A 16,312-nucleotide genomic window follows, 5' to 3' on the forward strand; every position below is an offset into this window, starting at 1 on the left:
CCTCCCTTTATGGAGCTAGCCAATGGAAGAGCAGGCGGGACAAAGCCCCCGTACTGTTCTAACATAAGATTTCGCCTGCGCGAACGCTGCTGCGCAGCGGATGCCAGGCGAAACCTAAAAAGCCAGGTTAGCTTATCATAACCACCTCTAACAGGTTTTCCTGTGAGCCAAGATATGACAGGCATACACAGTATTTGTTAAAATACCCCTCACACACCAAAAGGTCCCTTAGTGTCATGCTTCATCATCAGGGTCTTCCCGCCCCGTTGCGGGATGGGGCGTGCTACGACTAGCGACTACGCTGGAGCACTCAGATATTGTAAGTGCTATGTAAGGTGTATTGTTGTGAGTGTAAGTAGGGTCAAAAAGTGATAGGAAAAGTGAGGTTAAAAGAATACCTGGCCTTTTGAAAACAAAAAAATTCTTTATTACTCATAGGCTGGTATTGTTAAAAATTGGTGTGGCGGAGAAAAACACAGCTTGTCAACGAGCTAGTTCTCCTGATGGTGTCAACATGTTTCGAGGCTACCTGCCTCTTCGTCAGGACGGGGTCAGATCCCTCTATCACTCACTAATGTTGCCATCAATGTGTGTTATGTGTATATACAGGTGAAACGGATATTCTAATACCTATGTGGTATGCAATTAATTTACAGTTTATAGAGCCCTAACAGTATTACTGATTCGTGGGCTGAAATATGTTGGAGACAATGCCCCATGAGCCGATCAGGAATGAGGGGTAAATGAAAATTCCATTCAACCTCGAGTTCTCCTCGCATCCTCCCTCGTCCGCGGCTTGACACCAAGGGACCTTTTGGTGTGTGAGGGGTATTTTTTTTTTTTTTTTTTTATTCATAAAAATATTTCATTTTACAGAATTCTATGTGGATCTGGAAATAGGTTTGGTTCTGTAATAAGTAACTGTTAAAAGAATAAATGTCTGCCATTTACCGGATGACACAAATGTTAAAAGGCATGATTTCAAGTAATTCTGCCCTTTTTTGCTTTTGTGTAAGGACCATTTAAAAATGATTAACATGTTTAAAAATAACGGACAATACTACTAGCTTTACCCAACCCCAACTCCTAGCCAACATTTCACACATATGTACAAATGAAACTTAAGTCAATACATGCATTCTGAAACAAACACTTTTCACAAATAGACAGTAAAAAGTATTATGAAATACAAGTTCATACTACAGAATTCTGTCAAAGGTCCACTTTTACTACCCGGACCACCTACCAAAGAGGTGACAGACTTGGATGCATTTGAATTTGTTTGGATCAGTTGTTATTATTTGGGCAGAACGGTATATAATGTTGTAGAGTCAGTGTAAATTAGTGTCTTCATTAATATTTTAAAGCTGTACAACAATCAATTCTTTTAGGTGTACTATTTCTTTTTCTGTAAACATCACATCAAATTAATGGGTAAGTAACAGCCTGATAAAGCCAGCAAAATAATACAGAGCAAGTGTTATCTAATAAAATGGGTTGAACAACATTGGCAAAAGTTTGTACAAATGCATTGTTTCCTATTTAAACACACCAAGTAACAGCAGGTGTATTAAAGATGACCATTACTAAACCTCTGTTGCTTAAACAGTCGATTAAAGTTGATCTATGACTTGTATACATATAACTATTTTCACAATTCTCAAATAATACATATTAAGGCAGTTTTTAACTATGTTATAAAATGTTTAATTCAGTACATGCCAATAGCTGTGAATCCAATGACTTGGTGTTAGAACCCACTAAACTAAAAGTGAGAATGGACTTACCAAGAACACTGCATAATGAATATTCAACCACATTTTCATGGCACCTTGAAGTGTGAAGACTTTTAGAACTGAAAAAAAGTCTTATTTTGTTTTATAAAGTCTCTGCCAACGTGTGAGGGGTATTTTAACAAACACTGTGTATGCCTGTCATATCTTGGCTCACAGGAAAACCTGTTAGAGGTGGATCTTGTTGTTTGAATATACCATTGACTGGAGGAGGGTGCATCCACCCCAGTGCTTTTTAAGCACTACCTCTTCACTCCCTATTTTAATTTTTGCTTACCTTATCATAACCCCTAAAAATGCAAACTAAGCAGCACATTCTCTATATTTCAACCATTTGAGCTCGAAACATTCCTCATGAAATCTGCAATTTGTGTCAAACATGGTAAATACTGCAGCCACAAAATCACATACATTAAACAGTCTTCCCCATTGTTTTAGCAACAATTTATGTAAGGTTAAAAAAAACAAAAAAAAACTAAACATTCTAATTCCTGTAAGTGCTCGTTGCTAACTATACTTTGAGAAAAAACTGCTTTCTCTAGTTAACTACCCCAAAACACACAGGTAATATAAAAAGTTAGTAACTGGCAACATTTGACATCGCTCTATCAGTAGCGGCTCACACAGGTAACATCGGTGAGGCGGGACGGGCCCAGGCAGGATGGGGGGTGGTGGAAGTCGACAGATGACGGGATAAGTAATATTAAATAAATAAGTAAGTAAAACCACTTACCTTGCTATTGCCGCATCACCAGCGCAAGGTAAGTGGTTTTATTTACTTATTTAATATTACTTATCCCGTCATCTGTCGACTTCCACCAACCCGGACTACAGCCCGCCCCACCACTCTAGCTACAACGCACAAAAGTGTATCACGTTTTAAGTGTATTTAGACAATAGAAAGCTTAATGGTGTCAGGTTCTATCTTCCTGAGATAAGAGAATAAAAAATAACCCTTCGGGCCAGTCACACAAATAAATGGGATGCTGCATGTGGGGTGTAACATCCTGATGTGAGGTTATATGCTTACATAGTTTACAAATGCAAGCAGATTCAGTGCCTGGGGCACACATTGACACATCTCAGTCTGGTTTTAGGGAAACAGAGTCCTCTTTCTAAGTTTTGTGGGGGAACTCCGTCCATCCCCATCCACCACTGATTGTGCACTGACAGCGCTGAATTGGTTTAGTCCATTGATTTTCAGTGGAGCGCGCTCTGCAGCACGCTTGCTCTTGGTGGTGACATTGTAGTCTAGTTTCAACAGGTTAAAGAAGAGGTCTTCTTGGTCAGCTGCACCTGCTGAGGAGCATGGGATCCAGTGCGGGTCAGGGGCAGTCGTGAGTGGGTTCACATGAGCGTCCTCAGCCCTCCCTCAGAGCAGCTGCTCCACTCTGTTCAAAGAACCTGTTTGCCTGGACTGGAGCCGGAAGGATTAGAACAAGGTCAGGCTGGGTGATACACGCTACCAGCACGTGCTCTGTGCGTGCTGAATGCTAATAGGCCGACGAGCTGCCGGTCCTAGGTTTCTATTTCCCGTTTATGTTATCTCTCTTGAAAAAAAGAAGGAACGGCCCAAAAGCTTTCACAAATGTGAAAAACCAGAAAATACACCTGTGTAATATTGTGACGCAGGGCAGATAGCTCCAGACCACATGTTTTTTGAGGTAGGGCGGGGACAGAGAGAAGATGTGTCAGTGCGTTTTATGGAGCTGAGGTCCGCGTGCCATGTGAATAAGTGCACTAGAGGGTCGACAATGTGTTTTGGGGTGATAAAGACAGAAACTAAAGGACCCCTGGATCCATGCCTAACGTTGCACTCGTGTATATCATCACCACAGTGACACTCCGTGTGATGTTGGGCTTGCATAGGCATCTCCTTGTACATCATGACTTAATCGGACATTGGGGTCTTGAGTCACCACCAACGCCCCTCCACCTCGACTCTGCTCTCACGTCTTAGAAACCAGCGAAGACTGGCTGCTCTGTGGCTTTCTCAAGAGGCACAGCTGGTCAACCTGTTATGCAACTGTGAGCTTTGAAATGCAGGTGAAATGACAATCTGTTCAAACAAAAAGCACGAAAACAGGATTAAATGAATTCAACTGAAATAAAGTCATTCCAATTATGTTCCACGAAAAGGAACGTCCAGAAACAAATCACAAAATCACTGCACTAAACATTGGCCATTTTAGAAATAGCATTCAAAAGATAGCAGCCCTCTCTAAGAACGTAAACCAAAACAAGCGCGGCCACGAAAGTGAAAGCGACCCTTGGAAACATGATACAGAAAAGATGGCACCCTGTGCGCACCTGCTCGCTCCCGGAAGGCGGATGCCGCCACCCGCATGAGTGTTAAGAAAGTGCAGACATTTCCAAAAGGTCATCTCCTAGAGCAGCGCATGCGTGATGCGCTAGGCTCATCCTAAAAAGGACAGAAAAGGACGTGATTTGTTACTGAAAAAAATACTCAATCTATTGAAACTCACAACAATAATAAAAGCACTTGCATGCAAGCAATGGCCATAAATGGAATGTACCGATTGGCATATAACGTCTCCTGTCACTGGGCCGCGGCTGAAGTAGCAGAATTGGAATTACAAAATGTTACGGAGCTATAGCACTGGAATAGCTAAAAGCCAATCAGTTGGTGGGCATTTTCACTGGAGGTTCACCTATGCATATGATTAGCTAAGGCAAATTCTTCTGAGCAACTTTGAGCGTTTTCCCTCAGTCAATGCTTGCTTGCTGGCTTTTGGGCACTGTGGCAGCAGACCCCTCATCTGCAGTATATGTATGACTTGTTATTGCATTTATTTACAGCTGCAGTGTATGTATGTATTGTCATTATATTATTTACAGCTTAATACACTGGACCTGGCATTAGGATGCTTTACGTCAAGTAGCAAGCTACCGCAGGACACAAGGTCAATGGTTAATCCAGTGATTACTGGGATTAGTCTTGTGCTCTCAGGAATCCATTCAACGCATTTACTCCGGTTTCTTTGTGGTAGATTACGTTGATAGGAGTTAGGTGTGATCCTTAGTAGGGATATGTGAGCTAATGCAAATGACTGGTGGAAAGGGTATAATTGTATTGCAGGGGAATGAAGGAGATGTTGTAATCTATGACATGAGGGGCGGGCAATTTGCAAAAATACAATAACAGAGATTAAAGCAGCAAAGCATGCAACCCAGAGTAGGCTGTGCTCACAGCAAGGAGGCAAGCAGAGTATGGAAATTAATGAGAAGGCCATTCCAAAGAAAGGAGAGGTAATCGGAAGTTTTAGGTCAAAGTAAATTTTTCAGAAGGCCACTTTTAAGGGTCAATTTTAGGAGCAAGGTGGGAAGAGATTTTTAGGTCCCGCCAAAGACAGCACATGCACTGCCTGTTGCGAGAGATATGGTTAGTTGCCAGTGGGGTTTGAGCCCGCCCATTGCTTACCATTGGCTGGCTTCATGGTCACTCTCATTTGCCAGATTCTGTAGGCTTTCCATCCTCTTCTTGAATTTGTCCCTCCCATGGGGCATGGATGCATTCCTTGTGTCCTTTCACTGCTCATATTTTGTAGACACTACTTTTTTCTTTTTGTTTAAGCACACCACAGGAGTGCATGCCTTTTCTAGCTGTTTCCCTGGTCTGCTCTCTCACATTTGTGTTCCTCTTTCTCGCACTTCTTCAGCTGCTTTTCTTGCGTTCCCACCAATCCCTTGTCAGTTTGCACTTCCAGTCCTTCAAGCACTCCACATATTTTATTTTCAGGATCTTAAGACAAATAAATGAAGGAATGTTGCCACAGATCATCAGGTCCAACAGAGTGGCACTAACCAAAATAAGATACTCGAGGGGTTGGCAGAACAAAAAAAAAAAGCAACCTGCACTGGGGCAAGTTATATTTATTTAAAAATGTTTGTCTGAGAAGAGTCCCACTCCTGAAAGAGAAAGGCTATTGTGTGTCTAATGTATGCACTCTACCACCCACAGCTACAAAAAGCAAGATCCATGCAACTTTGTAAGACTCTCCTAGAGTCAAGCCCAGGTGAGACTTTCCAACTCTGTTCCATTTAAAGCCGGACAAATGAATTCAAAGTTAAGTAAGAGGCCTCTTCCAACTGATGTGTTTAGCAAACCTTCTAGTGCATCTCTCAGTAGGAAGTGCTACCCTCCCCCGCCACATACACACTTCCCACCTTATCTCGGATTTTACATAGTGCTCAGCTCCCTTTATAGTTTCCAAGCAGCCTCCCTGTAACATAAGGATGACAAGGGGGCTCTTGTATCAACGCTGTAAGTTTACTTTCCAAGCTCTCCAGAATTCTAGAATAGATCCTACCACTGTTTTAATGAACAAAGGTATAACCTGTCACCAACAACTAGAAGATACCACACATTTTCCTGCCAGCTTCACTTCCTCTGCTTTCAGCTGTAGCATGGCTGAAGTACTGATTGCTCCTGCTTGATTGCTGTCTTTCCCTGATCGTGCTGTGATTGAGGTACTAATTTTATTTTGTCCATGTAGTCCGTGTTGCTTCTTCCCTTCCGACCTCCCCCCTGCCTGTTTTCCATGTTGCTCCTTCCACCCCCACCCTCTTCACTGTGTTGCTTCTTCCCCCTCACCTGCCCTTGTCCATGATGGTTATTTCACTCCTACTCCCCATCCTTCACGTTGTCTATGTTACCCACCCCCACCCACTATAAGGGAAAAAGTGCTATGAGGTGGCCAGCGCTGGATGTCTCATAGAGCACTTTTCTAACTTGTTGCACAACAGCATGGCAAAGGTAATAGCTCTTGCATAGGTGAGACCTATTGGCTATGCCAATGTTTGCTTTAAAACTCATTGTTTTCATAAAATTCAGTTCAAACAACTCTTTAGAAATCATGGGGATTTTGAGCAGAAATCAAACATCACCTTAACCTCTACATTGCATTGACCTTTGACACTGCAAACTAGTCATAGAACCACCACTCCACAGACTTCATGTACCGATTTGTTCTTATCCATTATAGAACCAGTCTTGCAGCATGCATGATACAACACAATGTTCTCTTTTACCACAGGGATTGCACATGGCCCTGCTTTCAGGACACGTTTTGTCATTGGCCAGAAGTCCAGTTTTCCTACAACTATAACATTGACCTTTGAACACAAAATGTCTTCAAGGTCCATTCAATCTGTTGACAAGCTACACAATCTAAAGCTTTTGTCAAGTTTGTATTGTCCTTTTTATGTGACCTCCACACTTGAGCTCCACCCTTTTTGCAATCAATACAACTTCACACAAAGGTGGTTCATCCTTCAACCACAGTTCTTCCTGGATGCACTCACTCATTGGTGCAACACACGACAAACTGATTTGTATGCATTCTTAACTCAAAGGAACAAACTTACAGGTGCCTGCTAACTATATTAGAGTGGTAACATACACTTCCACAGACTCATTTTCTCCTACCAAAATATTATCTCTCTGTGATGGTACAGTCCTGCGGTAGATGATGTATACCCACATTTTAAAACAAATTTCAATTAATCCTCTCTCGTTGTCTGCAGTCATATCTTGCAAATTATCCAAAACTGCCTCATCTTCAGCCAGAGACAACGTAGTAACATTGACCATGTTTTCAGAGTACTCAGATTAGAGTAACACACTATGGCATAATTCAGGAAAATCTTTTTGCATTTTGAACATTTTAACAACAGTCCATCTGGCTGACTCATGAAAAAATGGTGGTGTTGCGACATTTTGCATTTTTTCCCCCTAAAACTAAAATTAATTATAAAATGCCCCTCTACGTAGCAATACTACACAATTCAAATCCACAACTGAAATGTAGAATTGGGTTAATATTGAGAAAAACGAAATTTCAGATATCTTTTAAATTAGAAAATAGTCTTTGTTAAACATTCTCCTTCAAAAACCCGGGAAAAAGTCACGTTGAATCCTCTTCTCCTAAACGCATCTTTAATGTAACATAATTAGTGTGCTTATCACTGAAGGAGCGTTTTTATTAACACAAACTACTATAAAATGAACAAGATCTTGTAATAGTAAGATGATGGGTTTGTTTGTCACCAATAAGTAACAATTCTCAGTTTCCAGTAGCCTTAGTTGGCCAATCTACTCACCCTTCTTGTTGAGCTCTCCAATGAAACCTTCTCTTAAACGAGACCACTATTGAACCTGAAGATCATTTAGGTAATCAATAAGCCATAGGAAAAGATTAAACAATATCCTTCCTTTAAAGTCAAACACACATGCGCACAACAAATTCTGTGTGACCGCCACATCTCCTCCTCAAAAGAAACCTCACCAACGTGGTCAGTCCCCGACACTCCCTGTCAACAGGCACCAGAAAAGAGATAGGACTAATGCATCATGCTGGAAGATATGAGTAAGGCCACATGCATTAGAATGTTGCTGTGTACCAGCCTCACGAGGTAGAAAGGCCCTATGTGTTCGACAGCTTCCTTGATTTAACAATCATGCATTCCAATGATAACAGTTGAATATAGTCTAACGCTCCAGGCCTGTTGTATCTCTTTCTGGCACTGTTGAACTTCAACAGCGCAGCCAATAACTTCACAGCATGCAATAACCATACACAACGTCTCCTTTCTTCTGAAACATAACCAAATTCCATCAGCAGGTTCCGATGTACACATTGTGCAAACAATCATTAGCCTTACTACTCAACATCGCACACATGTTGAGATACAAATCAGTCAAGTGTGTCGCCAGTGTAACAGAAGAACAACATGGAGACTCTTAGGTCTATGCTGTAGGTTTACTTGTCACCCAAGCCACAGTCTTGAACATAACTAACTACAAAGAAACCTTTGTCATCAAGCTCCCCAGCATTTTAGAATGGATCCTATCAGCAACAACTGGATCCTATCAGCAACAACTGGATCCTATAACCAACAACTGGATGATACCACACTCCCCCTACCCCTAAATGACAAAGTGATACCCATTGCCATGGGGGTGCTCTCAGTATAACAAGTCAGAGTAGGGGAGTTGAGCAGCTGTGCCCAGGATCAGAGCCAAGGATGCAGAGCTTAGTGTAATAAAAAAGCAGACGTGTGGGGGAAAAGCTGAACACGAATGAGAGATGGGGGTAAAGAAGAAACAGATGGGGCAGAGATGAAGGGAAGAGAAGCAACAGGGATAGGGGAGACGGCCTGAAAACACAAGTACTCATATGAGTACTTGAAGACAAATAAAAAGTAGCTCCAAAAATAGAAGCAGTGGAAGGAGACAAGTACTTGGTCCATGCTCTACAAGAGGGCCAGATACAAGAACAGGACATGACACCCGCATGCCATGACGAATGGAAATAAAGCAAACCAGGGAGATACTGAAGCATACCAATAGTAAGCTCTGGGCAGGCTGTAAGCCCACTGATTTAAAACAAAATGTCTTGAAGACACAGCGTATGCCCTGTCTAGTTAAGACCTAAAAAATCACCCTCTGCCACCAGACTACTCATGACGGAAAACCACTCTCTGCACAAACAGGCTGCCATGTAAGCAGGGGCTCCCCTGGTTGCAGAAGTTGACGATTGCACATGCTCACAAAGCAGTGCCCAGGTCGGCATTAACCTCCTTTATACATTTCCCACAGAATCGTTATTACAACGAACAAGGCTCTATGCACTCTTCAGCGAGACTTAGATGACGGTTGTTTAAAATAAGAGTTAAGCAGTTTCGAGCGCGCAGAGCTCCGAGGCTGTAGGAGCTTTGTCAATGATTCACACCACTGTGTTTCACAGCTCTGCCAGCTTTGCCTGTAGTTTAGAGCACCGACGACTGGGCTTTTGTACACAGGACATGGAACCCAGGTACACAGGCCCAGGCACTATGCATTTAACTCAGCACAGGGTTGCACAGCTCCAACATTTTGCCAGTGTGTCACATTGCAAGTAAATACCAGTCCCTAGCAAGTTGGATAGAAAACACGGACTCCTGCACTTTGTCTATAGTGCACAGCACAAGGTAAGATAAGTCTAGGTGCTATGCCTCTATCAGAGCACAGTGTTGCACGGCTCCAAGACTCCGCAAGTGACCTATAGCATGAGATGACATAGTCCCAGGTATGGTATGGTACACAGCAAAAAGTCAAGTTAAACAACTCCAGCATTGTGAAGCACACAGCACAAGACTAAACATCTGTCTGTTATCGGGAAGGAAACGAATATTCTTTCTCCTGGGCATGAGAGCCAAAGTTCAGATGACTACTGTTTTTTTAAGTCTTGGAGGAGTCTGGAGGCGCCTGCTCTAACTGAGTGCTGAAACGGGGCAATACAACCGCCACCACCGGGGATCGGGGCTTAAAGAATCCTTCACTGTTTCAACAGGCTACAAACTGAGCTGACCACCATTAAAATAAACCGCACCAGAGTCAAGGCAACAACAATAGCTTCTACTTGCTCGTTTCTCCATATTTTACACTACTTACGTCATCACCCCTTCTCTACTGGCTCCTGCACAGCCCTCTCACTTCAGACTCCATGTCGGCTCCTGCAGCATCCTCTTCTCGCAGCGTCTCCTCCTGTTCTGACTCCAGTTCCCCTCCAGGTTCATGCGGAGCCCTGTTACTCCAGGCAACCTCCTTACACTTTCATCAACAGTTTCAGCGTACAACTGCTACTGGGTACGAAAAGAGGTCCGAAACAATTCCAGCCCACACAACGATGCCGACAAACATTTCACCGTCAATTGTGTGGTCCACGCTTTACTTGGTCTTCTCTGTGTAATAATTTTGCCTCTTTACGCTAAATTACTCTGAAAAACAAGCATTTACAATGCAACGGTCTCGCCTTTGCAAAAGTTAGAGCTATTGGCATTGTAAATGACAAAATTGTTATTTATGTGTTGGTTTTGAAAACAGATAAATAAATGGCATTGTCATTTACAATACCAATAGCTTAATCTCTCGCAAATGCGAGACCTATTGCATTTGCAGAGCCACACACACACAGAGCCACACACACAGAGCTACACACACACACACACAGACACACACACAGAGCCACATACACAGAGCCACACACACACACACACAGAGCCACACACACACAGAGCCACACACACACACACACACACACACAGAGCCTTCTTTGAGACAGCAAGCTCTGCACTCTTAGATATATGTTGCCCCAATTCCTGCTATCACACCTGAAATACATTCTTAGAAGAGAAAGGTGCAGAAGGACCTGTGATTCATGCAAGTGATTTATCTCTTGCAAAAATATCAATGTTCTGACTCCCATTGTGCCACCAATAGGAAGTAACAGCGCAAAGATGAAGGTAACCATTGGGTTTCGCTAGACTGACAAATCTTTATTTTAAGAAGTGTTCTGTAGCCACTCAATGCCACTGAAGTGCTTGAGGAACGGTAGGGGCACAGGTGGCAACAGGTCATAGTTACTGCTATTCCCTAGTTAGTGGCTAATTATATCTTCTTCCTAAAGAACCACTGGTATATGTACTGTCTCTCACAGGCCCCAAGCAGCGTTTAAAAGCCATCAATCTTTGATTCAGTGGGAGAATCGCAAAGGTTGACCAACAAGCACACCAGGGTTTGAACCAAGACGCCCGAAGACTACAACATTATAGAACCACATAACAGAAGCACTATATATTCACATGCTATTGGTTTAGTATACGGCCAGAATGGCCTGTGTAAACATCTGCTGAGAGTAATATTTGCACCAGTTGACCTTTTGGAATCACATTTGGCATGACACAGGAGATGTGCTCTAGAGATTAAAGTGATGACTTTGAAATTAGGAGAGGTGGCTCCCGCTTATACGGCTTGACTACCTTGTATGACTTTGGGCAAACCATGACTGAGAAACGTCCATCTTTGGCCCCTGCCATGCAACACTCTTGTGCATCAACACATTCTGCCACTCAATGCACTCATGCATCAATTCAACCACACATTGATTCATTCTAGCATTCACCCATTCACTCATCTACAATAACTCACATAAAGCTCACCAATCAAGGAGAATGAACAGTTTCTGCTATAAGCAGACATGTTGGATTTGCCAATGCTTGTTTAATATAAACATCTTTAAATGATGTGTACGCTCAAAATGAAGGACAAATACATATTTAATGTGTGTGTTACTTCCTACTCTGTGGACATTTGCGCCTTTGTACTTGCCATCTTTCTGTCTTTTTCATCAATCACTTTCCTTCTTAGATTTCCCTTCCAGTCTAACTCTAAATAAACCACTTTGCTCCCTTAATCATCAGCCGGTTCTCCTCCTTGGGTACATCTTGGTCGGTCTTTCTTTTCTTCTTGGCCCTTTTTCCATCTCTTTGTCTCTCAGTCTGCAGGGATAAACATTTTGCACGTCTACTTAACAAGTAGATAACAACCATTGACAAAGTACATAGTTGTTGTATAACTGAAGGTGTCTCTTCATTGGACGGGCTCAATTACCTACCTATGCGCTCAATCACTCAGCATGCAAGCACTCTCTCGCTCATCCTTAGGCTAATGTATTCATTCATCTACTGATTCGCCCATTCTAGCAACCAACCACCCTTCACCCACAAGCTCAGTGCTTGTAGAAGGATACCGTTTTTACTGTTGAGCCCATTCCTAGAAATCTTTATCTGGGATTCCAAAAGATAAGAACGAGGACAGCAAACAATTCTGGAGTATGCGTGAACTTATCATTTGACAAAGGGAAAACAACCAGGACTGTGATTATTATCACAAGGGAGTAGTAAAACTATATTCCTGTGGACTACATCAATAGTACTTAAAAATAGCACAGAGTGACTTGATGGTACCGAGATCACCCTAGTTCCACAAGACCCCCCTACTTTTCACTCTAGCTCCGCCAGCACCTCCGACACAAACATAGAGCCTGTATAATCAGGACTGGTGAGAGCTGCTTAAAGCGCATGTGACTAAGGACAAAGCGGCGGGTGTTCTTCCCACATGTACTCCAACATTTCCATGCGAAGGAGCCATCTTTAAAAGCAAATTTATTTTCATAACTTGTATGGCATATGCTTTTAATTTAATGAGACAAGGCTCTTTTTTCACACCCTGGGAAACCTTCAAGCTGAAAATTCTTAACTATAATTAACTATATGTCTTTGACCCTCTTACTAAACTAACAAAGGCGCGCTAAAAAAAAAAAAAACTACCTGTCTCAGAATGCCTGAAGAAAGGCAACATATTTACGGGTGGAAATTTGGGGGTTACCGAATACAACACCTGAAGCAGTGCTGAGAGGACCAAAAGGCACATAAGCTGAGAGTTCTCGCATTACACATCCGTTGCCATGGAAACTGCGCTGCAGAGTGTGTGCGTTGCACACGATGAAATCAGCATGTACAACAACTGGTCGACACATAAGTCTAATGCTGTGCACCTGATTGATGTGTTGCACCCCTCACTTTCTCATCACCCCTATTGTGGGGGTATGGGAGCTGCTTGCTGACTGTTGCAAATACGTTGTAGAGTGGGGAGAAGTTGGGGTAGGGAAAGGGGGCTCTGCGGTTGGCCAGGGGGCGGCCCGCGCGCTTCAGCACGCGCCTGTCGCCCCGGCACCGCCGTTTCCCCCCCACTGTGTCGGCGCGAGGATCAGGCGCGTGGTTTATATCTGCAGCATCTGCTGCTCGAAGCCGCGCATGCTCAGTGCCCACAACCGCAGTACAGGACGCGGGCGGAGGCGGGGCTCGTGCACTCACCGGTGGCAGAGGGTTAAACGGAATTAATAGAAAATCCTCATTATATATTTTTTTTCTAAACAACGCCAATTGCTTAGAATTCTGCCACATTCCCCCATGAGGTGAAGCTGCCTGCAGGGCACTGCAATAATCAGAGCTTACGAAATGCAGCCCCTGCACGAGGGCAGCAGACCTGCACCACTGGATGCAGCCTGCTGCAAAGAACGGAGGGGACCGTCGCGAGTGCAGCACTCCTATGCACCAAACATTGATTACAGTAACACATTCCAAGACGGATGGATGCAACGGGCGAGACCCTCGTCTCTCTTCTCATCAGTTCCCAACCTCCATCCATTTACAACGCTGATTCCCCGCTCTCACACTGCGCTGATTCAGCCTCGGTGCATTTAAACGCCGATTCCCCATCCATCTGCATCGCAGTTTCAATCTCCATCCCTTTACAAGGCTCATTTCCCGACCCATCAACAGCGCTGATTCAGCCCCCACCCCTGTACAGCGCTGATTCAGCCTCCAGCCCTGTACAACGCTGATGCCCCCACCCGTTGACAACTCGGATTCCCCTCGAGGAGCCGAAGTCCCCGTCCTGCCACTGTCTGAACTCGTGTCCACTCGCTGCCACCTTGACGTGCTGTCTGTGAGCTCCCACCCCCACCCCTCCCGCACACAAACACCGCCTCGCGGCGGCAGGGCTGCTGCTGCTGCTCGAGCAACCGCGAGCGGTGTCTTCCCGGATCCGAGTCCGCCCTTCACAGAGGATGGTTCCGCTCTCCTCTCCGCGGCGACCGTGGGAATGGGCCGGACGTGAGGCGCATCCCGATGGGGCGAGAGTCAATGAGCTCCCGCCAGCCACGGCGTGAGGAGGAGAGGGCTGGGGGGGGGGGCCGAGGGCGAGCAGGCACAGCCAGAAACTGCAGGGGGAAGAGAACAGATAGGACCGACTGGAACGGAGCAAAGCCGGTTTATAGTACGGAGCATAGACCGAGATGAATGGGACACTGCAGGGAGAGTACAGAGCATAGGCCGAGAGGGAAGGGGAACACTGCAGGAAGAGAGTACAGATCACAATAGTGTGTGTTGATCAAGTTTCAGGGTTGGTTACAAAGATTACCATCAGCACAGAAGTGCTCCAAACACGAAATAAACAAGAACCGACCCATTGTTCACCAGTGAAGATTTAACCCTGGAAAAAGTGCAGCAAGCATTTAACCATTTTTTTAAATTCAACAACATGCCTTGTTGCTCAATTTTACACTTCCGCAAAAAATACTGTTGAATAATGCATTTTTATTCATGACAGAGAAAAACAAGTCAGGTCCCGGGCCGGCCAGCCAATCACAGCGCGGCCCAGGGAATGACATCACGGGGGTGTCCCGGGCCGGCAGCCAATGACAGCGCGGCTCGGGACAAAGGGGCGGGGCTTAAAAAAAGTCCGAGAAACGCCCCTGAATCGCGTTTTCTCGAGAAAGCGTGATTGACAGCCTCTGTCTCCCAATGGCTAGCCTCCATTTATGGAGCTAGCCAATGAGTGACAGAGGCTGAACGAAGCCCCATATGTAGGAACATGAGATTTCTCCTGGGCGGAGCTAGTGCTCCGGCCCAGGCGAAACCTAAAAACCAGAAGGACTCAGATTGCTTATTCTTGAAATTTGCAGGCTTAGAATGCATTTGTGTGACATTTCTATGTCATATTATTTATGCGATTTTATATAGCGCGGACTTTACCCGAAGATGTCAGAGCGCTTCACAATAGGAGCAGTAATGATACATGAGGAGAAAATTACAAGTGAACAAATTACAAAAGCAAACGTTAAGTTACATGAATCAAAAGTAACGATAGTGAGCAACCAAAATACATGAGGTAGCAATCGGTGCATTACAGGAGGAAAAAGTGATATGTGTGCAGGTTACAAAAGCGTACAAAGTACAAGTAGAGGTATAATGCTGCAATAAATGGCAGACACTCCAGGACAAGAACAAACGTTACGTAGGCAATGGTGGCACTTGTGCAAGTATCTAAAGAAAACAAAATGTGAGAGGTAGCATACAGTGTGTTACAAGAGAAAAGTGACGTGTGCAAGTTACAAAAGTGTACCACACACAGGTATAAGGATAATACTGCAATAAATGGTAAACACTCAAACTGCCAGAACACACTGGGAAGGCACTTCCATAGTCATGGACAATAGAATTTTCAATAATGGGAGGTCTTCCTTCAGATGATAGAGAGGGCGTGAATTAGATTTGGAGGTGTCTTTGGAGGAGGAGAACTTTGAGGTCCATTTTTTTTTATTTCAGTACTTTTATTGAGGTATTTACTAGGTACAGTATACAGGTATAGAGTCACGGTCCCCAAGGGGGGAGAGGCAGTTGTCAAAAACATTTACGTGCCGGTGGGGTTACATACAGCTTTTGTGGCATGTGTATTACATTCGTATGTCGTATGCGGCGCTGTCTGTGGTACGCGGATGCTACCCTGGGAGGCTGAAAGGAAAGGTAAGAAAGGGAGAAAGGAGGGAGTGGGAGATGGAGGAAAACTGGTGCACGTTAAAAATATCCTTGGTCAGGCTACCTTGCCTGTGTGATAAAGATTGTGTGCCGACAAGGCGCTGGTCTAGGAGGGCTTGTGTGAGGACAGATAGTTGTCCAGGGATAGCCACATTTCTGCATTTGTGTGGGACGTTCTTGTTTGGTTTGATGTTATGGTGTCTGCTCCCCGTAGGAAGGTGATCCAGTTGAACCACGTCTTAAACAATGATTTCCCTGTGTCCTTCCAGTTGTTCAGGATTGTTTTGATCGCTGCG

General features: G+C 44.1%; 1 protein-coding gene across 1 annotated transcript in view; it reads right to left on the reverse strand.

The window, feature by feature from the left end:
• The window catches only part of LOC144768599 (uncharacterized), a 149,447-nt gene extending 139,055 nt beyond the window's left edge, over positions 1–10,392 (reverse strand). The window contains exon 1 of the mRNA XM_078652396.1: positions 10,249–10,392. The gene's annotated coding sequence lies outside the window, so the exon portion shown is untranslated. The remainder of the gene's footprint in view (positions 1–10,248) is intronic.
• Between the last annotated feature and the right edge of the window lie 5,920 nt (positions 10,393–16,312).

Source organism: Lissotriton helveticus, chromosome 7, assembly GCF_964261635.1.
Source record: "Lissotriton helveticus chromosome 7, aLisHel1.1, whole genome shotgun sequence".
NCBI lineage: Eukaryota > Metazoa > Chordata > Amphibia > Caudata > Salamandridae > Lissotriton > Lissotriton helveticus.